This window comes from Pogona vitticeps, chromosome 10 (assembly GCF_051106095.1).
Source record: "Pogona vitticeps strain Pit_001003342236 chromosome 10, PviZW2.1, whole genome shotgun sequence".
NCBI classification, from domain to species: Eukaryota; Metazoa; Chordata; class Lepidosauria; order Squamata; family Agamidae; genus Pogona; species Pogona vitticeps.
The window spans coordinates 11,448,331-11,473,844 of record NC_135792.1 but is presented as its reverse complement, the minus strand read 5'-3'; the positions used below and the strand labels follow the sequence as shown (position 1 = coordinate 11,473,844).

The 25,514-nt window shown below is 41.7% G+C and overlaps 1 protein-coding gene across 12 annotated transcripts in view; it reads right to left on the bottom strand.

The window, feature by feature from the left end:
- ZNF536 (zinc finger protein 536) overlaps nucleotides 1–25,514 on the bottom strand; it is a 699,351-nt gene that overhangs the window by 385,874 nt on the left and 287,963 nt on the right. For all 12 annotated transcript variants that reach the window (XM_072980786.2, XM_078380344.1, XM_072980787.2 and 9 more), the window contains one exon: nucleotides 14,731–14,847. The gene's annotated coding sequence lies outside the window, so the exon portion shown is untranslated. The remainder of the gene's footprint in view (nucleotides 1–14,730; nucleotides 14,848–25,514) is intronic.

Genomic DNA, 25,514 nt, shown 5'->3' with positions numbered 1-25,514 from the left:
TTGTTATGCAACAAATTGTTGCACCCTTAGGCTTTTCAGAAGTTGCTAAGACATTCCATCCTCACAACTCTCATGAATTGACTTGCAGTATTGAATTATAGCTCAGTAACGCAAGAAACCCAGTTCCAGCATTCTGAATTGTCAAATTTGTCCAAGAGACCTTTCTGAAAGCTCTCCCATATTATTACACTGATCAAATTAGAAGGAAACAGTACTGGCCATTCCATTTCTCCCTATAATTTTTTTGTATCCTATCTCAATATTAAAAGCCTTAACATTTTAGCAATGCACCAAAAAGAGGTCTTCTAGTTAAATACAGTAAAGGTTTACCCATATGCCCTACATCAGTGGTCCCCAACCGTGGGCCTACAGATGTTCTTGGACTACAACTCCCAGAAGCCTTCGCCACCACTTCTGCTGACCAGGATTTCTGGGAGCTGAAGTTCCAGAACCTCTGGAGGCCCAAGGTTGGGGACCGCTGCCCTACATTACCCTCACATGGGATATCTGAACTGTCAAGTTCCTTGTTAGCAAACAAAGAACAGAGGCAGACCTTGTTAGAAGTTAGGAGAAAAGAATTAGCAGTTTGACTGCCAATAATTATGTTTCATCAGATTGATTCCAATTTACGGTAACACTTGCCAGGACTTCCTAAGTATAAAGTACTCAGAAGTGATTTACCAGTTGCTCCTTCTTTCTGGTGCCACTCTGGGACCCTGCAGCTTGTCCAAGGCTTCACAAGCTGGCTTTTCTCCAAGGAAGCACAGCAAGAATCAGATTCCTGACTCAGAAATCAGGTGCTCTTACTCACTGTGCTATCTAACCGGCGCTGGTCATCTCTTAGTGTGCCCAAAAATCTAATTCAGTTGAGCTGAAGGTACCTTTAGTCTGACAGTTAAGCTGATGCTAAATTGCCATCTCAGTTTAAATCAGGTGACTACAATAAAGTTTCACCAAAAAGCGTAGGGAAAAAAACCCCATCTATTAATTTACAGCCACCATCCCTGTTTTGAGCTGTGAGAGAACAAAATGGCTACATTGATTTTTTTGAAAAACCATTTCCTGCCCATCTCACAGAAACCCTTCTCTTGATTTCCCTCTCCCCCTCCCTTACAAACCTCCTCTCTTTTAAAGGTGCCGATATCTAAGTGTGTCCCACTAATAGCTCTAAGAAGTCCAGAAAACTATAAGGTTGCTGTTGCCTGACAGTACAAATTGATGCAGATTTACCATGTAATCACATATACATATACATATACATATACATATACATATACATATGTATACATATATATGTATATATGTATGTATAAGTTTGTTTATTTATTACTTATATATGTAGTCTGTCTCCCAAATATTTCATTTATTTCTCAGTAAAGATATTCATTTCTCAGATAATACATATTCCATGGGTATTTTATCTCGATGGAAGGAATTTGCAATTACAAGACATTTAAAGAACAACCCTACACCCGCGTACCTTGCAGTAAATCCACTGGATCTACCGGATCTTACTTCTAAGTAGACATGCATGATTCCTTTGCATAAACTGCTGCATCATGTTTCAATATAATTCCATTCCACTCTTGTAAATTATTCATAATTAATTCAGGCTGCAACCCTATGTTCATTTACCTAGAAGTAAATCCTACTGAATGGAACGGAAGTTACTTCTGACTAGACATACGAAGGATTGCGCTATATCAGGCTTTAATCCTATTGCATCTATGAGGATGTAATTTTTTAAAATTAGAGACTATCCATTCTTCCTTTTTAGTCGCATAGCTAATAGGCCCACGTATGCCAAAGGTCTATTTGGATACAATCATCATTTCAATGGGTAGAAAGGCAACATTTCTGACGAAAAAGGATCAACATCTTCCAAGTCACTGCCGCCCCCCACAAGCTATAGCATCAAGTCTGAAAGACCAGGAGGACTTATCATATTAAAAAGGTTTAATTCATAAGAAAAAGATAGGAGTCGTAGTACCAGGAGGGATGGCCGGTGCCCAACATCAGGTCAGAGCAGGAATCCACTGGCAGGTCAGACACAAGATTTGGGGGATTTCATCTCTCCACTATAGTCAGCATCCACAAAGTCTTCATGTTACAAAGCCCTGATCCGCTGGCAAATTTCGAGTCACTTACAGTGGTGCCTCGCAAGACAAATGCCTCGCAGGACAAAAAACTTGCAAGACAAATTGTTTCGGCAATGGGGCTGATGACTGGCAAGACAAATGTTCCTATGGCCGTGCTTCGCAAGAAGAATGTTTTCCATTTTTTTGTTCCTGCTTCATGTTTGCTGATTTTTAAATGTTTAAATGTTTAAATGGTGGCGCTGCGGGCTAAACCGCAGAAGCCTGTGCTGCAGGGTCAGAAGACCAGCAGTCATAAGTTCGAATCCACATGACAGAGTGAGCTCCCATCACTTTGTCCCAGCTCCTCACCAACCTAACAGTTTGAAAGCATGTAAATGCGAGTAGATAAATAGGTACCACCTCGGTGGGAAGGTAAACAGCGTTCCGTGTATAGCCATGCTGGCCACGTGACAACGGAAACTGTCTTCGGACAAACGCTGGCTCTACGGTTTGGAAACGGGGATGAGTACCGCCCCCTAGAGTCGAACACGACTGACTAAAATGTCAAGGGGAACCTTTGCCTTTTACCTAAATCTTTTTCTATGATGTTTAAAAAGTTAAGTTTTTGGGTTGAAATTTTTAAAATCATCTGCACAATATGTATGGCTATAAAGAGGACTTAATAAACCCTCTGTAAACCAAATTTGACTTTGTTCTGACTTTTTTTGCCCATAGGAACGCATTAATTAGATTTCAATGCATTCCAATGGGAAAACGCATTTCGAAGATGAATTTTTCTCAAGACAACTTTAATCGCGGAACAAATTAAATTCGTCTTGCGAGGCACCACTGTATTTCACTCACACAAAGACATACCAAAGGCACCCAAGGCTGGACCTCACGACATCCCTGTCTTCCTTCTCTCCCCAGCAAGTCACTTGCTTAGAAATGAGAGGGCAGGATGTCTGCCTGCAGCCTTCAGCTTCTCACACTGCTTTCTTCAGCAAAGGGATGAGTTAGAGCAGTGATCCCCAACCTTGGGCCTCCAGATGTTCTTGGACTAAAGCTCCCAGAAGCCTTCACCACCACCTCTGCTGGCCAGGATTTCTGGGAGTTGAAGTCCAAGAACATCTGGAGGCCCAAGGTTGGGGACCACAGAATTAAAGAACCATTTGAGACTGCAATGGGAGGCGTGGGGGTGATGTGTAGCCATTAATGTCAATTCTTAGGTTTTTCCTTCAGTGTGGGGGTAATATAAACCAGTGAAACTTTCAACTTGGCCAGTTTAAGTTCTATCTGTTAATCGAGTTCTCTTCCCACAAAACTAACCCAGTTGGCTAACACGAGCTAACACAGTTATTTCTATTACTGTTGATTTCTGATAAGACATTTATTTTATGTTCAAGCTACATAAACAAGGAGGTCAATTTTTGTTTTAAACTTATATAAATATGATTCTGGGACTGCACTCCCTCCTGACTGAAATGTTACAGAATTTTAGATGGCTAATCATGTTAGCGATTAGACCCTGATGTTGGGAAAATGTGAAGGCAAGAGGAAAAGGGGATGACAGAGGATGAGATGGTTGGACAGTGTCATTGAAGTGACCAACATGAATTTGACCCAATTCCGGGAGGCAGTGGAAGACAGGAGGGCCTAGCATGCTCTGGTCCATGGGGTCATGAAGGGGACACGACTAAACGACTAAACAACAACAATTGTGTTTCACTTCACTACATAAAGAAAACATGGCAATGGAATTAGCTATTTACTCACATGTTGCAGGATGGGATATTTTTAAGCCCTGGAAGGGAGTGCAGTTGGATGGACAGAAAACATTTGGTAGTAACTATGTTAATGATTCATGATATGAAACTCACTCTGCTTGTTTTGTTGTGACATTTTTCTCGCGCGTGTCATATAATAAAACTTTTGTTAGTTCTGTGTCCTCAGCATGATGAAGTAGTCTTTTTAAAAGATGGGGGTTACTCATTAAGGACTTATAAAGCTATCAGGTACTAACTTACTTGCAGAGAATGCAATTGATTTTTTTTAAACTATCCCACATTTGATCCAACAAAAGACTAGAAGATAGAACATATGGAACATAATATTCAAAAAACAAACAAAAAAAAACGTAGTAACAAAATGTTCTGCTAAACACAGTGTGGGCTCGTGGCAAAAAGACAGGTTCACTTTTGTCTGCAACCTTTGCTTCTTCAGACAACTATCTTCAGCAAAGGGATGAGGCAGAGTGCCAGTGAAGACTGCAATGGGGGCACTTTTACAGCCATCAATGTGGTAAGGACTGAGGACTATCATTCTCGGCTTCCTAACTGCAAAGTGGAAAATAAAAATGGGCCTACTTCACAGGGTTAACATGAAGGGAAACACAATAAAGCAAAAAAAAAAAAAAACTGTGCAAGTAAAAAAAATAAGCTATAATCTCCTTGGGTTATGTCTTTGATACAGTGGGGTCTTGACTTGAGAACTTAATCCGTATTGGAAGGCGGTTCTCAAGTCAAAAAGTTCTCAAGTCAAATCTGCATTTCCCATAGGAATGCATTGAAAACCATTTGATCCGTATCTGCTCTTTTCCGTCCATAGAAACTAATGGGAAGCTGCTATTCCACCTTCGACCACTAGAGGGGGATATTTTGTTTCTTTTTTTCTTAGGTCAAGAAAGGTTCAAGGAAGGCAGGGAAAATACAGTCCAGGCAGTACCAGGCAGTCTGAAGACTGTCTCCCAATCCACTCTCTAAATGCTGGGAGGAGTGAGGAAGCAGACAGGCACCCTTTTCACTGGCCAACAGTTAACTGAAAGTTCAAATTTTGCACTTTCCCTGCCTCCCACGTGTTTTTTTTCAGTTCTTAACTCAAATCTAAGTATGTAAGTCAAGTCAATATTTTCCTATGAGAGTGGTTCTTAAGTCAAAATGTTCTTAACTCAAGCCGTTCTTAAGTCAAGACCCCACTGTATGTGGTGGCGCTGCGGGTTAAACTGCAGAAGCCTCTGTGCTGCAGGGTCAGAAGACCAGCAGTCGTAAGATCAAATCCATGCAACGGAGGGAGCTCCCGTCGCTTGTCCCAGCTCCTGAAAACCTAGCAGTTCGAAAGCAGCCCAATGCGAGTAGATGAATAGGTACCACCTCGGTGAGAAGGTAACAGTGTTCCATGTCTAGTCATGCTGGCCACGTGACCATGGAAACGGTCTACAGACAAAACCCTGGCTCTATGGCTTGGAAACAGGGATGAGCACCGCGCCCTAGAGTTGGACACCACTGGACTAAATGTCAAGGGGAACCTTTACCTTTACCTATAACCTCCTTCTTGAAGGAAAAAAATCATAATAAAAACCACGATAAAGAGCAGACTTTCACTATGTGTTGAGCACCCAAGAAGCAGAATAAAACAAAATTCAGTATCCACAGGCCTTCTCAGGATCAAATGAAGGATTCAAGAGAATTCAGAAACTTGCATATTTTACGCATCCATAGTTGATCCTAATATACAATCTCCTGCCCATCTGTGGACCTGAATTTCATTTTATTCTTTTTGATCAACATGGCTTCTTTCTTTTTGGAATCCCTAAGTAACCAGAATGAGCTCCTCGTATACATCTGGGAGAGGGTTTCCAGATGATATTTTAGTTTCCAGGCAGGTGATGCCTCTGAACCTCACCCCCACTATGTTTCCAAAATGTAATGTGAGGAAGGTGAATACATGTTAGCAAAATACACACATGCTGCAAGAATTCAGAAGCAGCCACACAAAATGATCATCTTTCTCAAAGCAAAGGCCCATTATCTTTAGGTGATGCTATATGAACCAGATGCATTCCCCAACCACAAGATTGATGTGTGTTTTTTAAAGGAATGAGCTGTGTATGCTCATGAGAATAAATAAAGAAGTCTAGGAAATTCTTCTCAAACACTTACAGTATTTTCCTCTTAGACCAGCGGTTCCCAACCTAGGGTCCCCAAATGTTCTTGGGCTACAATTCCCAGAAATCCTGGCCAGCACACAGCTAGTGGTGAAGGCTTCTGGGAGTTTTAGTCCAAGACCCTCTGGGGACTCAAGGTTGGGAACTACTGTATTATAACCAACGCTCTGCAGTGGTGCCCACAATGCTTCACAGGACACAAAGTCCTGGCCTTGCCCTAGTAGCAGAACTGCTACCGCAAATATACTGGCTAAATTGTTAGAAGAGCATGAACTTCTCCATCTCTGTTTTACTTCCCTAGAGGGTGAAGCAATTCCCTCGGCTTGGCCCGTAATCTCTAAACCTCATGGACAATAGTAGTGATTTCCGAGTCCGAGAAGATTGGCAGTTCAGACCACTTGTCTGACATTCCGTAGGAGTGAAACACTTACCTTATTAAAGGACTGCCCTCCAAAACACAGGGTAGTTAAATAAACTGTTGCTACAGTAATTGTGTAGCAAGCATGCTGCTGATAACAGTATGAATTGTCGCTAATGTCTGGGTGGCAAATTAATACTGCGTTTCCCCGAAAATAAGACAGGGTCTTATATTAATTTTTGCTCCAAAAATGCATTAGGGCTTATTTTCAGGGGATGTTTTGTTTTTTTCACGTACAACTATCTGCATTTATTCAAATACAGTCCTGTCATCTTCTTCCAGTTGCTGCACAAGGGTGGAGGGTGGGGTTTCACTTCACTGGGGCTTATTTTGGGGGTAGGGCTTATATTACGAGCATCCTGAAAAATCATACTAGGGCTTATTATCAGATTAGGTCTTATTTTAGGCAAAACAGGGTACAGGAGTATCCTTTAGTGTTACAGTGGGGTCTTGACTTAAGAACGGCTTGAGTTAAGAACATTTTGACTTAAGAACCGCTCTCATAGGAAAATATTGACTTGACTTACATACTTAGATTTGAGTTAAGAACTGAAAAAAACCACGTGGGAGGCAGGGAAAGTGCAAAATTTGAACTTTCAGTTAACTGTTGGCCAGTGAAAAGGGTGCCTGTCTGCTTCCTCACTCCTCCCAGCATTTAGAGAGTGGATTGGGAGACAGTCTTCAGACTGCCTGGTACTGTACTGCCTGGACTGTATTTTCCCTGCCTTCCCTGAACCTTTCTTGACCTAAGAAAAAAAGAAACAAAATATTCCCCCTCTAGTGGTCGAAGGCAGAATAGCAGCTTCCCATTAGTTTCTATGGACGGAAAAGAGCAGATACAGATCAAATGGTTTTCAATGCATTCCTATGGGAAATGCAGATTTGACCTGAGAACCTTTTGACTTGAGAACCGCCTTCCAATACGAATTAAGTTCTCAAGTCAAGACCCCACTGTAATTCCAATGAGTCCCCTGAAGTTAAGTATATGAAGAGGGATTAGTATCTTTCTAAAATGAAATGTGTCTAATAAGTGAAACTGGACTGCATACAGCCGTGAAGAACCCAACTCATCCAAGAGATACAGAAGACAGGAAAAAAAAACACTGTGCAGCCTGGCCAATTGAAAACTCGTTTACTAGCTACAAACTCCAGCAAACAGGTCTCCAGGCTCTGGAAAGATGGCATGCAATTAATGACCATAGAAATAGCAGTTTTTACTCCTGGCCCTCTTATGTCCCCTCATAGAGACTTACCTTGGTGATTTTTTTAGAAGTCCATGTTTATAAGATCCATATGGACGCTGTCATCCTAATGTTTATTAATAACACCTTAATAAATTAATAATAAGCTGTAATTGATAGCAGCTTTTATCAACTCTGCTAGATTGTCATCTGAGGGTTCTCCACAGCAAAGATTTAAATGTTTCATTTTATTTTTAACTTTCCCTTTTCTCTATTTCAGTAATGTCAAGCAAAGAGGTATGGTTTTACTATGTGAACGAATGATGGGTGTAGAATAATTTATGACCTAGGCACAGGCTTTCAGAAAAGCTATTTCAAATTCTTCACTTTGATTTGGTTGTATCAAAAACTACTCAAAATAACAGCAGAGGCTCTGGCAAACATAATGCTGTTACTGAACCTCAAGGAGAGCTAGACATACTCCAGATTCCATATTCAAATTATCAGCCAAGAAAGTCCTTTTTAAAAGACTGCATAAATTAATTCAATTTTCATCAAGTTGGCTGTCATTGTTCTGTTTTGTCAAGCGGGAACTACCTTACAGTGATTCTAATATGACTTTCAAGGTAAGTGAGATATTTTAAGGAATTTTTTTTATCAGACGCTATCCATAATGGGGTTCCAAGACCAAGTGGGGATTTGAGCCCAGATCTTCTGAGTGCTAGTCTGATACTCTATTCATTACACCACACTGCCTCCCATGCAAGTAACTAGAGTCCTGTACAGAGATCTTTTAGCTAAATAGGTGTTTGGTGCTTCCCCACCCCACATCTTCTGGCCAGCACCCACTCAGAGGCAGCCCTACGGCTTCGCTGCCCTGCCTCCTCTGAGCACTGCCCCTGATTGGGCACCTGCTGGAGGAGGCAGGGCTGGGAAGTGCCGAACACCTGTTCAGCTGAAAAACAAATCATTGAACCAGCAATTCGTGCCCATCTAAATCCAGGCCAAATATACATGGCTATACAGAAATCATAATCACGGATAGATTCAATGAATATCTTCTGTAAGTTTAGGAAAACTACTCATTTAATCTTTCGGTGGTGACAGCTCCCACGTATCTTCCACAGCTATGAGTATGCTATCTGGTTTACATACAGGATTCCAATTCACTATGTAGATAACACACTGCGACTTTTACATGGACATTTGTAATTTTTTTTTCTCTTAGAACACTAAGTGAGTATTGGGACCCCATCAGTTACGTAAAAAAGGCTTTTGTTGTACAGAGAACAGGAACGACAGGTTACCCACCTGTAACTGTAGTTTTTTGAGTGGACCTCTGTGATTCACACCCTGGGTGATTCGCACCTGCGCGGAGCCTCATCGGAAAGTTATAGCGCTTCTGTGGTAGCAAAAACACATATTAGTATAAGGCCCCTCCCCCCTCGTATACCTTGGCGCCAAGGCTCCCCTTTCAGTTGTGTCAATCGCTGCTACATTAAGCAGAATGGCGTGACAGTGGGGAGGACGAGTGGGATGTGTGACCCACAGAGGTCCACTCAAAGAACTACAATTACACGTGGGTAACCTGTCGTTCTTCTTCGTGGCCTCGTGGTCTTTCTTGAGTTGTGAATGGTGACGGGAAGAAGGAAGGAAGGACAAATAGTTGAGAGAGATGGAATTGAGATACGACTTAGGGGAGGAAAGAAATATCCATGGATAGATTGACTTTGTCTGGAAAAAAAAACTGTAAATAAGGATAGTTGTGATGTAAGGCCGCTAAATCACTAGCTTGTCGAGCTGAGGTGATGGCGACAAGGGAAACTGTTTTAAAGGTAAGTAGCTGTAAATCAGTTGAAGCTAAAGGCTCAAAAGGAGCTTTATTAAGTTGTTGCAGTACTAGTGTTAGTGACCATTGTGGAGAAGACGGGCAGGTATCTGGGTAAATATGATAGACCTTTAAGAAAATGTTTCAATGTTGGATGCTTGAAGAAATCAGCTGCCAGAGAGTTAGGAGGCTGATAAGAAACTATGGTGGAGAGGTAAACTCTCAAGGAAGAGAGGGAAAGGCTGCTAGACTTGAGATGAAACAAAAAACGTAGAACAGTAGCAAGTGATGGGTTGATAGAAGGCAATGAAGAAGCTTCAGTGAAAGATTTGAAACTGTTCATTTATACAGGTAAGCCTTTCTAGTGGAGGTCTTCTTTGATTGATGGAGGACATTCATTAGCAAGGCAGAATCCTCCACGCTGCCAGATGCAGAACAGGTTAAGTCTGGGTGGAGTACTTGGGCATTGTTCTGTGTGAGGAGGTGGGGCAGGCGAGGGAGGTGGTGAATGTCTGATGAGAGATTGTGAAGGACTGGAAACCAGGGTTGTCTCGGCCACCAAGGGGCTATAACGATGGCATCAGGTTTATCTTGTTGCAGGCGAACCACAACCATGTGGAGAAGTGGGAACAGAGGGAAAAGGTAAGTGAGGGTCTTGGGCTATTGACTGATGAATGCATCTCCTTCAGAGTATTTGCCAATGCCGGCTCGGGAGCAGTATCGTTTACACTTCTGATTCACACGGGAGGCAAAGAGGTCGAAGTTGGCTTGCCCCATCATTCTCATAGGCAAAGAAAAACTGATTGGTCTAACTCCCATTCCTGAGCTTGAGAGCTGATGCGGCTATGTAGATTGGCCAAGTCATTGTTGTGGCCGGCAATGTGTAAAGCCGTCAGGCAGATGTGATGTGTTAGGCACCACTCCCAGAGGTCGACTGCTAAACAGAGGAGACGTGGAGAGTGGGTGCCACTTTGTTTCAGAATATAGTACATCGCTGTGGTGTTGTGGGTGGCAATTTGTACCATCTTGCCAGCGAGATTTCTGAAAGCTTTGCAAGCTTTCATAACCGCCAACAGCTCTAATTTGTTGATGTGAAGCAATTTCTCTCTGGAAGACCACTTGGCATGGATTTTGAGAAATTTGCAGTGAGCTCCCCATCCTGTGAGGCTGGCATTGGTGCTGACCTGTATTTGTGGTTGTCGGAACAGCCGCCCGATGGATAGGTTGGGAGGGAAACACCACCACTGAAGTTGGGAGGCGAGTTCTGGGGTGACCCTTAAAAGACTGTGAGGAAGGTCTCTGAGCGGGTCGAAGAGGGTGAGAAACCACAACTGAAGAGATCTCATCTTGAGACGTACGTGCTGCACAACTGACATCCTAGAGGCCATGGTGCCTAGTACATGTTGCACAGTCAAGGCGGATTCCACAGCATGAGGGGTGAAAATTTGAGTAATGCGATGAGATTTTCTCTCTTGTCTGGAGGAAGAAAGGCGCAAGCTTGTGTGGAATCTATGCCTGCGGTTATATAATGAATAATCTTTGTAGGTTTCAAATTTGATTTTTGTTCGTTGACAGCAAGACTGAAATCGTGAAGGAGAGTAAGGGTGAAGTGAGTATCTCATTGGGCCTTGCGACAGGAATGAGCTACGAGAAGCCAATCGTCGATATATGGAAATATGAGAATTTTTTGCAACCTGAGATAAGCAGCTACCAATGCCATGCATTCGTGAATACTTTTGGAGCTGTTGCAAGGCCAAAAGGAAGCCTTTTGAATTGGTAGGCTTGTGATCCTAGCTGAAATTGAAGGAATTTTCTGTGTGAGGGATGTATGGAAATATAGAAGTATGCATCTTTGAGATCTATGCCAGTGAACCAGTAGATTTGCAGAGTAAAGGGAGAACTGATTCAAGAGTAACCATACATAACTTTGGGGTAATGATGTATTTGTTTAACTCTCGTAGGTCTAAGATAGGGTGAAGACCTCTGTCCTTTTTGGGTACGGGGAAATAGCGAGAGAAAAACCCTTTGTTGTGTTGTGAGACATGTTGTATAGCATCTTTGAAGAGTAAATTTTTAATTTCCTCTTGTAGGGATTGGAAATGGTGGAGTGATGATGTGTATTGCCGGAGGAAGTTAGAAGAAATGGATGTGTTAGCTATCGCAGATGATGGACAGTACCCAGGCATCTGTAGTGATGGATTCCCAGACAGGTAGGTGTTTCCAGAGGGCAGGCTGGGTAGATTGGTGTGTGATCTCGGTCATGGGAGCATTAAATGTGATGTTTGGACTTGTGGTTGTTGCGCCTAGTAATATGTTGTTGGCGGGGTTTATTTCTTTGATTTCTCAAATAGGGTGTATAAGATACTTGTTTTGGAGGATCACGTTGGAATTTTTGATACAAGTTGTACAGTCATCTCCACTGATTTTATTGGGGATGCTGTAGGTAAGATGGATAAACTCCCCAACATCTAGCTGCTGATCTTTTCTTTTGCATGTTTTCCAAAATATCATCAGTTTAAGTATTAAAGAGGCCTGCTCCATCGAATGGAAGGTCTTTGATATGTGTGCGGGCATCCTCGGCCAGGCCAACTGTCCTTAGCCAAGGGAAACGTTGCAAGGCTACTGAGGTGGCCATTGACTTTGATCTGGTGTCTACCAGGTGCCTAGCAGAAAGCATCTGTTATTTGGCAATGGAAAGACCTTCTTGTTGAAAGTATTGATATTTGTGGCTCGATGTTGATGGAGCCGACATGTCTATGAGTATTTGTCAGTGTCGAGGATTTTCGATACTGAGAGATGTCATCCAAGTGTCCATGGACGCCGTTTGATATGGTTGCACGTCGGGGTCATAATGATGTTGAGTTTGATGGCTTGATTCTATCGGGTGACGGAAATCATGCATTGATAGGGGGTCAGAACGAGTGTCCATGGACCAGGGAGGATATTAAGGATCATCGATATCAGAGCTTATGTCTTGGTGATGTCAAAACTGAGGTTGTTGATGAGCTGGTAAAGCAGTGGAATATATAGATGCTGGAGATGTGAGAGGAATGATTTCCCTCGTCTAGATTAGTGGAAAAATATCGGGAGGCTGGAGCTGTAAAAGCCTTGCGTGTAGAAGAAAATTACTCAACCGTCCTGGGTCTTTTAGGTGTCAGGTAGGGAGCAGGTTGGAGTCCATGTGGGTCATGGTGGTATGGCCATTTCAACACTGATGGTTGTCAAGATCGAGGCTCGCCATGAGAAGGTATGGCTGAGCTGGATAGAGCAAGTGGCTGCTTGGAGGTTGCGGTTTGTCCGGTCGAGCACTGGCCGGGGCAAATGACAACTCAGTGAGAGTGCTGAAAGTGGGTCTGAGCCAAGCGTGATGAAATAGATGGCTCCAGGGACTGTTGGGGCTGATGTCTCTGAGGCGGTCATGGTGGACGATCAGATGTTACCGAATAAGGTATGGTCTCTAGTTGTTGTTCGGAGTCAACCCTGTCAGGTGAAACAACTACGGAAGGGTTGCTTGAAATAAAAGTGTTGAGGACCGGGAGGAGAAGATGTTAATCGATCAACTCTGTCATCTCATTCCAGTGATTGGAAGCAGGGTTGATGAGAGGGGATTCCGTCATCATCAGAAGGTGAACCAATAGAGATTGATTCGATGGTTGCTTGAGGCTGCTGAGAGATGACTGCAGCTTTAGATTTATGCTGTTTAGGTCTTTTAGGTGGAGAAGGCTCTGGAACTGAAGAGGCTTCAGTGGACATTTGACGTTTAGTGGAGGACTTCGATATCGAGGATTTTGGTATTGAGTGCTTCGATTTATGGACTATTGAAGTTTTAGACAAAGTGGGTGGAGAATCGGAATGGAATGGTGTGGTTGATGGACGTTGCTTTGAGGCTTAAAAAAGAGCCTTCTCCATTTCTTTGGTTTGTGAGGTGGCCTTGCAAGGAGTTTGGGCCATTTTAGTTGGTTGAAGGGATTGTTCCCAAAGATGGAATTTTAATCTGGATAAATGATAACAGAGGACTTCATGCTTGAAGTTCTTATAATGCTGGCAGGAGGACGTCTCGTGTGTCTCTCCCAAGCAAAAACGACACTTGGTGTGGCCGTCGGAGAGTGGCATTTTGTTATCACAGACCACACAGTGTTTAAATGGGCCCAACAGAGCTACAAATAAGAGAAAATAATTTGAAGAGAAAAAACGATGATGGGGGGGGTGCTACGGATGGAGGCCGAGCAAAGAAAAAAAAGAAAAAATAATCTCTGATGGTAATGAATTTGTTTTTAAAAGTTTAAAGGGGGAAAAAAGCAAAAAAGCAAAGTGTGCTGCTTATATACTGCCCCATAGTGCTTCAAGCACTCTCTGGGTGGTTTACAATTTCATTATGCAGGCCACACATTGTCCCCCCCCCCCCCCAGCAAGCTGGGTACTCATTTTACCGACCTCGGAAGGATAGAAGGCTGAGTCAACCTTGAGCCGGCTACCTGGGATTTGAACCCCAGGTCGTAAGCACAGTTTTAGCTGCAGTACAGCAATTTAATTACTGCGCCATGAGGCTCCAAAAAGATTGATTAACAGGAAGGGATCAAGAATAAACTGTCTTTCTCTTTTACTCACAGATGCAGAAACTATGAGGCTCTCAACGCGGCAGTTGACACAACTGAAAGGAGAGCGTTGGCGCCAAGGTACTTATACGAGGGGGGGAGGAGCCTTATTCTAATGTGGTTTTTTGCTACCGCAGAAGCTCTAGAACCTTCCGATGAGGCTCCGTGCCGGCACAGATCACCTGGGGTGTAATTCACAGAGGCCACAAAGAAGAACCTAATATTCATTGACAGATCTCTGGCAAACTATATTCTTTACAGTACATCCAAATCCTGAAAGTGCGCCATGTCGTAAGCACAGACACATGGGACAGACACCTACCTGCCATTTTGAACAACATAAGGTAAGCACTTTTAATATAGCTTTGCCCATTATTCTTTATTTTTAAGTGAAAAATAGGCCAGCAACTGTGTTATTCAAGCTTCATATTTGATCCCCTTCCTGTACCCCTTTGCAATAAAGTTTCCAGAACGATTGTACTGGTTCCTTTCAGCCTCCTATACTATAGTTCTTCTGTAAAAACAAACAAATAAAAATGCTGAACTTCTTCAGTATAACCTGCTGGGTAGATATTTCAACTGATAAAGATTATGAAGAATCATTATTAAGAGCAATAGATAGGGCTTGGCATGGAGGAGGGGAAAGGAAAATACAGGGTACTCAGTAAAAGATGCAGTATATCTTACCTCAGCAGCTTAACTGCATACTTGTTTTAAGGACTGTCAGTCTGGTTAGAAATCGCTCAGTGAAAGGATGCAGCTGAGTCTGGCACTGACAGATTGCCAAAGGGGCCTCCCACTTCCCTATCACAAAAGGAAATAAAGAAAGAGATGATGTAAAGTGAAATGTAACAAATTCGCCAAAATCACAGCAATAGACAGAGGTCAAGGAAATTCAACTGAAAAGGTTAAAGATGAAATCAAATCTGGTGTATGAGAACGAAAATCTATCCCAGAGCAAGGCCAGTAGTGACGTGTTGTAGACAAGAAGCTAAATACTGCATAGCGCTGGGATCTTTCATTTTCATCAGATCAATAAAAGCTTATATTTATCAGGATTCCAAGCAGCTGCCACTTCTGACAACCTCCACTTTATTTTCTCCCTCCTTATGCTAGATCAGGGCAAAGAGGAGCTAAAAAAGCAGCTTTTAATGCTATTTACACCTGAAGTCACAATTCCATTAAGAGGGCCTGTTTTGTTAAAGAAACAGGGATTGATATTATTATATTGGCAGGAGCTGGAACCGTTCTTTGTTCTTCTCTCCATGCTTTCCCCCTTTGCAATCCAGACCCAGCAAGAAGATTTTCTGACATTAAGTGCACTTTTTTGTTCAAACTTACCATTTACAAAGAGGGGAAAGGCTTGCTGCTAAAACAGTTACTACTCTAATCATCTGTACAACAATATTTGCTATCAGGCATTCTAAATAGATTATCACCAGTCCATCTGTGTCATTATTGATTTATAAGGCTTTAAGCGGCTTTAAAATGGAAGCTTTCCCACTAAGGGGTTTCTTGTATAAATCAGAGCCGTACTCAAATATAGCAGCCATCACTCAAGAAAACTGTGTGTGTATGTGTGTGTATTCCTAAATCATAACAAGAAGGAGAAAATGATAAATTACTTGTAATATACTGATCCAAACTGATATGCAAATGTTGTTTTTTAAATATATGACTTGAGTAAAAAGAGGCATCATTAACATATGAATGCTATATGCAAATGTTAGTGACAGAGCAGATGTTGGTGCATGTAATTGACCTATATTGAGAATTGCATCAGAACCCTTAACTCTATTAATTCACTACCCGGTAACTAGATATTGCCCAAAAAGTACATTCTTTGAAACCATACACTGGAAGTAAATCTGACAGGGTCCCAAGGATGCTGGAACAAGGTCACTGTCACCCGTATTTTGCTGTCATCTGCATTCTGCTCCTTATGGATGACATCATCAAGTGCCTGTGTAAATCGATCACTTAATAGCATTTAGAAAATACTGCAGTAGGGAACAGGTGGGGGGGTGATGCCCCAGTTTTATTCTTTTTCTTGGCAGAAATGTCATACCTCTTAAACTGAGGGTTTTTTGCATGAGTGCACTGTGAAACACACAGATGCCATTTTATTCCCTGTCTTTATTTTTTCTCTTCTTCTCAGAATGACATTAAATTGTATTAAATAGCCTTTTGTCCACAGGGCACAGACCACCCTGTATATGATAATGTATTAATGCCCCACGTTCTAACCACTGAGCTGAAACATTCTGAGACTTGGAGGAGAAGTATGAAGCCCCATTGTGTGTATTGCCTGCTAACAACTGTGACACATACTAATAGAAACATACCTAATAAATTACTGCTTTCAGGTCTACCAAGCTGACATTTCTCTGCAAGGGACAATTTTATATTTGTGGCACAGAACAAAATTGCTTCATATGAAGCTACTGTGGATTAGCATAAAAATTAACACTTAAATTTCAGCTTATTTTCTACCCTCTCCTCCTGCCACAACAATCAATTCCTCTTATAAATCTGATTAGATTTTATGATGCTTATTATTCAGAGCATGTCTCAACACAGCATTCACAGACTTGAAGACTATTTGTTTAAATAGGGAAAAAAAGCAGCAGATAAATCTATAGGTATTTTTTATTACCCCATTCCCAACCAGTTCCTTTCTCATATTGTAACATCGGTAATTGATTGCACACATTAATTAACATGTAAGGTAGAAATTCTGCATTATGCATGATTTATTTCTCTATCTAGTTAGTAGCATTGTCTGCCGACCTTGTGCTTCTAGGACATTGGACTCGATTCTGGTCCACACATAAATGCCAATATTCATCCCTCCGAAAGTTATTAATGTCAGATATGAAATGAGATTTTTGATTTTACCTGCTTACTAAACCACAAAAGCTGTTTTCAATGAAGCAGCCTTAAGAAACACAGAAATCTAAAAATGATCAATTGCTATATCTGATAGCATACCATCATGTTCATTTGATGTAATTTAGAGAGAGAGAGAATGGGCAATACTTTCATACCGAGTCCAGGTTTTTTTAAAAAATGCTGTTAATTAAAGAAGTCACGAAAAATAGGCACTGTATATAAAATGTCTACCAGACATGCCACTTTATGACAGTAGATCAGATGGGATGCCAAGAGGTTTGATTTTTTTAAAAAGAAAACTAAACATATAACTCAAAAAAGCTCCTGCTTATTTAATATTTTTCAATAACAGATGGACTTAGATCTATATACTCTTCAGCTCTAACTTGCACAGAGTGCTTTGACATTAGCGAATAGAGGCAGAGGTCTCTACAGCACTGACGTAGATCGAGAAACGCTTCCTCATGTGAAATGACTCAATCTGTTGGGCATCTTTCCTACTATACAAGGCACAGTCCTCTGCTTTAAGCCACCCTCTCTTTGAAGGACTGTTCAGTCTAAGTCCGTTCTCGAATGCCTGTTTTTATTTACGCTTCCAACACATGGCCGAATTCCCCCCCCCCTAATCATCAGAGAAAGGGTTTGAAACACATTGTTCAGAGACTCATTAACTTTTAGGGATGCTGTTCATCCCAGCCCATTCTCAAACAATAAAATGGCCAGGATTAACCTAGGTGTTACGCAGTAATCCTACAGTGACTGTGACCTTTGGAATAACGAGTCCTAGACATCATCTTAGTGCTGATTATACTCAAAAATGCTTTTAAATTCTAAGTTATTTCTAGTCCAAATGTATTCAGCTTCCCCTGCTATCCATTGGGTTACATTAAAGAGCCATCTGCTATCAGAAATTTTGCATCCATGAAGGTACTTACCAACCACAATAATAATAAAGCAGAATGGTTTAGGTAAAAGAGGCTGAGAATTAGCTCTACATGCTTTGACTTTTAGCTCTTTAAAACACTTTTTGGTCAATAGTATTTCCAAGGCATGTATTAGATGGGAGGAATCTTAGCTATACTACCACTGCTCAAATCAGTGGGAGCTATGCATGCAAAAATGAATGCAGTGCTTTAAGGAAAAACAACCAATACTTACTGCTCTTGTACAGTGCACGTTTTAAATACCTAAATATATTGCCCCCCCTCACTTTTTTACTGTTGTTTAGCTATCCCAGGAGGATTATTAGTTACTTTTGCAGCTTTAATCACTTCCCCTATTTGACATTTTGAAAACAGGTCTCCTTCCCACCTCTGCAAAAATGATGTTCTCAGGAACTCGATGTTTTACAAAAAGTTGGAGACACAGGCTACAAGGATATTTATTTATTTGTTACATTTATCTCCCGTATGTCTTCCAATGAGATCAAGGCAGTGCACCTGACTCTTTGTCCTCACTTAAGCCTCAGTTGAAATAATATTAAATGTGGCTCAAGGTTACACAGTGAGTCTTATGACTGAGTGAGGATTGAACTTAGGGACCCAGAATTCTAGTCTAGCACATAATCATTAGACCACACTGGCTCTTGAGTTGGCAATCCTTTGTTTTTGTTGGTTGGTTGGTTGGTTGGTTGGTTGGTTGGTTGGTTGGTTGGTTGGTTGGTTGGTTGGTTGGTTGGTTGGTGTTGGTTGGTTGGTTGATTTTAAATCTTTGTTCAGGGTTAAGTAATGCCTTACGGGACGTGGTGGTCCTGTGGGCTAAACCGCAGAAGCCTGTGCTGCAGGGTTAGAAGACCAAGCAGTCGTAAGATCGAATCCACGTGACGGAGTGAGCGCCCGTCACTTGTCCCAGCTCCCGCCAACCTAGTGGTTCGAAAGCATGCAAATGCGAGTAGATAAATAGGGACCACCTTGGTGGGAAGGTAACAGCGTTCCGTGTCTAAGTCGCACTGGCCATGTGACCACGGAAGATTGTCTTTGGACAAACGCTGGCTCTATGGCTTGGAAACGGGGATGAGCACCGCCCCCTAGAGTCGAACACGACTGGACAAAAATTGTCAAGGGGAACCTTTACCTTCTAAGTAATGCCAAGCTGCCCCTTGCTTTGCTCTATGTAACTGACAGGCCATCAAATCACTGTACAAACATGCGCTATAATGGAGTCACCATTATCAAATAAGGGGAAACTCATTTCACCTATTCCTAAAATGGTTTCACCACTGAATAATACTATATTCAACTCTTCAAAACAAACAAACAAACAAACAAAAAACACCCCTCCAATTTATGAATGTGGGATATTATGCTTCTGTACCCATGGTTCAAAATGCCAGGAAATGGCCTGATATTGCTGCAAAATACCTGACCCACATTACCAGCAGGAAAAAGGATGCCAAACTTCACATAGCAAAGGGCAGCCTGAATGTTGACAACACCAATGGCAGCAGTCACGATGGTCCGCAGGATACCCTCTTCTGCCCACTACCATTCACACTTGTTGAAAAACAGCCCTGCCAATTGCTTTGTGTTTGGGTGGGAAGTGGTTAACTGTTGAAAAAAGGAGTCAGCTTCTGGATTTTCCTTTGTATGGTGTCACTTTCTGAATGGTAACAGTGTTGAAGGACTTCCGTTCAACACCTCGACCATTAGCCTGTGGAGTGTCTGAGGGTTCCATGATTCCCATACCAATTCACAAATACATGAAAAACCTGAAAGAGACTGTCCAGAAAGTGTGGTCTGGTACCACCAGTGTGCTGATGATACACAACTCCTGGTTTTTAAGATCTTCCAGGAGGCCCTTCTCTCGGTTTCTCAGGCCCCAGTGTGTCATCACCAAGCCTCCCCTGCCTCCAATTTCACCATAAAATCTACAATGAATGACATATGTCATTTAAATGTACTTTTACCTTCGAACCTCATTTAATCCAGCGTTAGCCTTTAAAAAAAAAAACCTGTAAGTGACCAGCCTGTTGCTTCCTATTTCTGACTAGGCGAGGTTCATGTGTTGCATTTAAATGGCAAATGTTTTTCTCAAGGTTTCTGGGTGATGTGAAAAACTGAGAGGCTGTGGTACAGCCCATCAGACATTGGGGGTGGATGGGAAACAAGGGTTCCCATCCCTCAGAGGTTGCCTGGCCTGCTATAAAACACACTCAAAGAATCAGAAACTCTGTGTTTCTCAAGGATACCCATAAGGAGATACCATTCATCTTTCTTTGGCTTATCCATCAATAACTTATTTCCAGTGATTATGTGATTTAAAACATTCTTAGAAGTGCTGTAGTTCAAAAAGTTATGAGATCTTTCAGGGCCATATCAGTGAGAAAGATTAATGTTATATTTATTAGTTAGTTCAGGAGGCTTTTGGCTCCCCATATCTATTTGAATTATATTACCTGTAACTCTGTACCGCCGGCTATGCTGGATAGGGATTCTGGGAGGTGGAGTCAAAATATTTGACTCAAGTGATTCGGTGTTCATGCTAGAATACTGTTGGTTTTTTACACTGAATTTTTAAATTGATAAAACCGAAAACACATAATGACTGTCATCTGATGAAACCCAACTCCATCTGGTTTTTCGGATTTTCCAGGAGGATTTTCGCTCGGTTTCTCGGTATTAGAGACATGTGTTAATTTGTTTAAAATTTAAAAAGAGGCTGCAAGGGGCTATTTTCTCTCCAGGTATGATTTTTTTCCTGGTATGTATTTGTTTTTTTAAAAAATGTCTGTACATATTTGGTCTTATTTTGTGCACGGGGTAAAAACAGTGTTACTTTTTAAGAAATCATAACTTGGAACCCGTTTGCCCAAATGTCCCCAATTTTGGCACAGAGCAGGAAGAGACTGTCTTCTCCCACTGCATGAAGTTTGGTGCTGATCTGACTTCCAGGTTTTAGGATAGCACCTTTTGTTTGGACTGCCACTCTTGTAAGCATTGCCTGGTAGAATGTGTTTAAGCTGCACCGATGTATGACTGGGCTATCACCCAGTCATAATAACACAGGAATAGGAGAACTTTCTTGATATTGTTTGTGTACATAACACACATACAATGTATGTCCCAGACTCTCCAAAAAATTTTTAACCTTTGCTGATTAATCCCTTGTTACCCACCACAAGCTGTGCAGGAGATGAAATAATATAGAACCATCCCACTAACTCCAGAACTTTTGGGTTCTTCTGCTCAACTATTATTAACAGAGCTGTCTGCTGAAAGAACGTTCTTTGTAACTAAGATCCAGTGCCTAGATTTGAAGGATTCTTCCCTTCCCTCCTTCTCCTTCATGTCTTTTCCCTTTGTATAATATATTTTATGACAGGCCAATACAATCATAGAAGGCGAAGGTTGGAAGGGATCACAGGCTCACCAAGTCCAGCTTCTTCCCGAAGTAGGAAATCACTACTTAAAGCAACCCTCATAGGTGGTCATACAACTACTGTTTAAAATGCCTCCAGTGTTGGAAAGTATGCTACCACACGAGACAATCCACTTCAGTGTTGAGTGGCTCTCAGCCTTAGGAGGTTGAGCCAAAATCTCCTTTCCTGGTATTTAAATCAACTACTTCATATCTTATGTGATAGAGGGTGCAGAAAGCAAAGTTGTTCCAGCCACAAGGGCCAGAGATCATTGCACAAAAAAGACCAGCTAACGATACCCATCAACCACAGTGACAAATAATCTCTCCCTCTCCCCATCACAACAAAAACATGCTGATCACCCTATCTCCTGAAAAAAGACAAAAGCCGTTCCCACAGCTATAAATACTATCCAACAAACACCAACAGAGCATGGACAGAGTTCCTACTCCAGTCCTCTGAGGATGCTGGCCATAGAGACTGGCGAAACGTCAGGAAGAACAACTTTCAGAACACGGCCAAAGAGCCCAAAAAACCCACAACAACCATTAGCGAATACAAAGTTGTTCCATTTTTTTGCATTACAGGGCCTTCAGATATTTGAAAATGGCCATCATATTCCATCTCAGTCCTTTTTTCACCTCCTGGGGTCCCTTTATTGGGAGAAAGGTGGCCTATAAATAAAGCAAACATAATAAATTAAAGATGTCCCGTGCCCTTCATCATTCCTTGCAGGGCTTGGCTTCCAAATCCTTTATCGTATTGGCTGCCTTCGTCTGGACCCATTTCAACTCTTCTAACTCTGGGGCCACAAGAAGACACCGTATTCAGCAGATCTTCATAAGCCAGCTGAAGAATCCGGAGAGAGGGAGAAAATCTTTAAGCCTGGGAAACCTGTGATCCTCCAGATATTATTGGAGGATTTTCAGCATCTGTCATCACTGACAATGCTGGACAGGCATTGTAGAAGGTGGCAACAATACCTGGGGGGCCTTAAGTGTCCCAACCCCTGCTTTACAAAACAGACAGACAGCAGCCATAGGATTTCCACCATCTTGCCAACGGATTTAGCCAGCAAGATCCCTGAATCAGAAACTGTTAGGAATCTAGCTTTTCAAAGGAACAAAAGGCTGAGTAAGAAACTTGCTGCAGTTGGAATTACAGTTAAATTCTGAAAGCATTCAATACCTATGTAACACCAAACGCTTTGTGAAGCCCTTTTTTGGACACTACCAGGGTTATAAATTTGAAGAGCTTTTAGATATTTTGATTCCTAATGCTGCCTTCCTTCATTATTCCCAGAGCATATTGAATCTGGGTGGTTTTCATTAGGAGTGTTTATTAAAATATGTGGTTTCCCACCCATTATTTGCATCTCCTTTTTTATTAATCTCTCTCCCCAGGTCAATTCTGGTTGCAAAATACATGCAATCTACTTTGGAGCAATGCTATAGAAATCAAAGGCTCTGTTTTAGAAAAAGTGGTGGATTGTGGCCTTTTGTGATTTTAAATACAAAGCTACTAATAAATCCTTCAAATCCAATAGCATAAGACACTCATTACAGAAAACAAAAAATCTCTAGTGATGTTGTTTACATCACCGCATTTTTTTATTAAAACGGGTCTCATACACGAACAAAATAGAACAAGTGTGTTTGTTATTGGTTTTCAAATAAGCTTCCAATAAGATGGTTAAAATTTGATCATAAGCTGGGGGAAAGTTCTTTCTTTTTCTTTTTCTGGCAAAAAAATATATTCTTTTTATAAGTTTGAAATATCTCATTGTCCAAAGAAAGGCTATTCATTGTTTGCTTTCTTAGACACAGAGGTCTCATTGTCCTCAATCTTATTCTCTTCTCACACTTGAATATCCTTCTGTTGGTTTTTTTTAAAAAAATAGACAACAAAAAAAATCCAGCTACTCTATAATCATGTATCTTTATGCTTAGCCAAATTCCCTTTTCAGCCATATTAGCTTCTTGCTTCCCATTACCATCTGAATAGTTCTTAAACAAAATGGCTTGTTTCCATAACCAGGAATACCCTAGATTGTTTCAGAAGCAGTTGGCCCAGGTTTATTATCCTAAAATAGCTATGCTGTGTACAAAGAATTAGAGATGTTTCAACCACAGACTGATCTGTGTCCTGGGACATTGACAGGTCAGTGTTCACAAGGGATTATAGAACCAGGACACTGCATGCAAGTTTTAACAGTCCAGATAGTCAGTATATAAAATCTGCGTGCAGCAATGTGAACTAATGTCAGTCCAAATGTGGCAGAAATACTGATGGTCAAGGCTGAATCAGGAATGGAAACAGGATTTGTTCCAGGTGCACTCCTTTTGAAGGGCCAGATTCACAGCTGGATGCTTCTTCTGAATCTAGCATTCCTACTGGACAGGAGTGCCTTGGTACAATTCCATCTGGTTCACCAATTGGATACTTTACGGAGAAGACAGATCTGATTAAATGTACATAGTCACCTACACATTGATTACTGCTGTAACATGTTACATATTGTGCTGCCCTTAAAAAAATGATCAGAAACTGCAGCCAGGGGAGAATATTATGGCCAAAACACTTGACAGTTCTTGCTACTGAGATCATATTAGGGTTCTGTTCCCATCTGCAGTGCTTCCTGTTCATTTCTAGGCCCAATTCATAGACTCAGATAAGCACAGAACTTTACAGTTGAAAGGGATCCCAAGTTCATCTCCCTGATGATCCAGGATATTGACAGCTAACAGGTGACCATCCAGCCTCTGTTTAAAACTTCCAATGAGGGTGAATCCACCACCCTCTGAGGCAGTCCATTCGACTGCCAAATACCTCCAGTCATCAGGAAAATATTTCTAATGTGTAGTTAAAATCACCTTTCCACATTTTCTCTGCCACATCACTCTGCAGTTTCACCTTTAGCTTGTGGTCTACTAAGGATCCTACCTCCTATCCACCTATGCTACTGCCCAACTAGGTGTCTGTCATCAAATATTTAGGATTTTTCCTGCCTCAAATTAGAACTTCATGTGTGTGGATGTTCTGAGCTGTCAGGTCAGAACCAACTTCTAGTGACCCTATCAAGGCTTTCAAGGCAAGTGAGATATTTAATATTTTACCAGTTCCACTCTCCTTGGGACGTGGTGGCGCTGCAGGCTAAATCACAGAAGCCTGTGCTGCAGGGTCAGAAGACCAAGCAGTCGTAAGATCGAATCCACGCAACGGAGTGAGCTCCCGTCGCTTGTCCCAGCTCCCACCAACCTAGCGGTTCGAAAGCATGCAAATGCGAGTAGATCAATAGGGACCACCTCGGTGGGAAGGTAACAGCGTTCCGTGTCTAAGTCGCACTGGCCATGTGACCACGGAAGATTGTCTTCGGACAAACGCTGGCTCTATGGCTTGGAAACGGGGATGAGCACCGCCCCCTAGAGTCGAACACGACTGGACAAAAAAATTGTCAAGGGGAACCTTTACCTTTATCTTTCCACTCTCCAGGTCAGTTTCCATGGCTCAGCACAGATCCAAGCACTGCTTTCCAAAGTCCCAGTCCATCACTCTATCCACTACACCACACTAAGAATCACACTGGGAACTCACTTTGCTTTGTCCCAGTTCTCCAACCTGTTAAGGTCATCATAAATCCTGATTCTCTCTTCGGAAGCAACAGTTACTCCTCCTAACTTATTCTCATCTGCAAAACTGACAAACATCCCTTTTACTTGTTCATCCACGCCATCCACAAATCCACCTAATTGTTCGACCCACACTTTAACCACTTGCCCACAAGAATGTTACAGGGGACCTTGAAAGCTTTGTTGACATCAAGATACACGACATCCACAGTGTTTCCCATATCTCCCAAGCTTGTAACTCCAACAAAAATAAATAAATAAAAGTTCTAGGTATTACTAATAAAATAGTGGGGATCATAGTGTGGCATAATGGTTAATGTGCTGGACTAAACTCAAGAGAACTGGGCTCAAGTTCCTATTTGGCCATGAAAATGATTGGGCATTCATGGGTCAGTCATAATCTCTCACTACTAATTCATTACGTTTTGCGAAGATGGAGAGGAAGACAGGCAGGTACATAGCTTTGAGCTCATTGGTGGAACATTATAAGAACAGCAGGGATAGTACCTAAATGGCCTACTTGCTCCCCATAAAACTTATGAAACTGCCTATTATTTGTACTGAATATAAGAAGCCTTCTTTTGTGTTCTGAC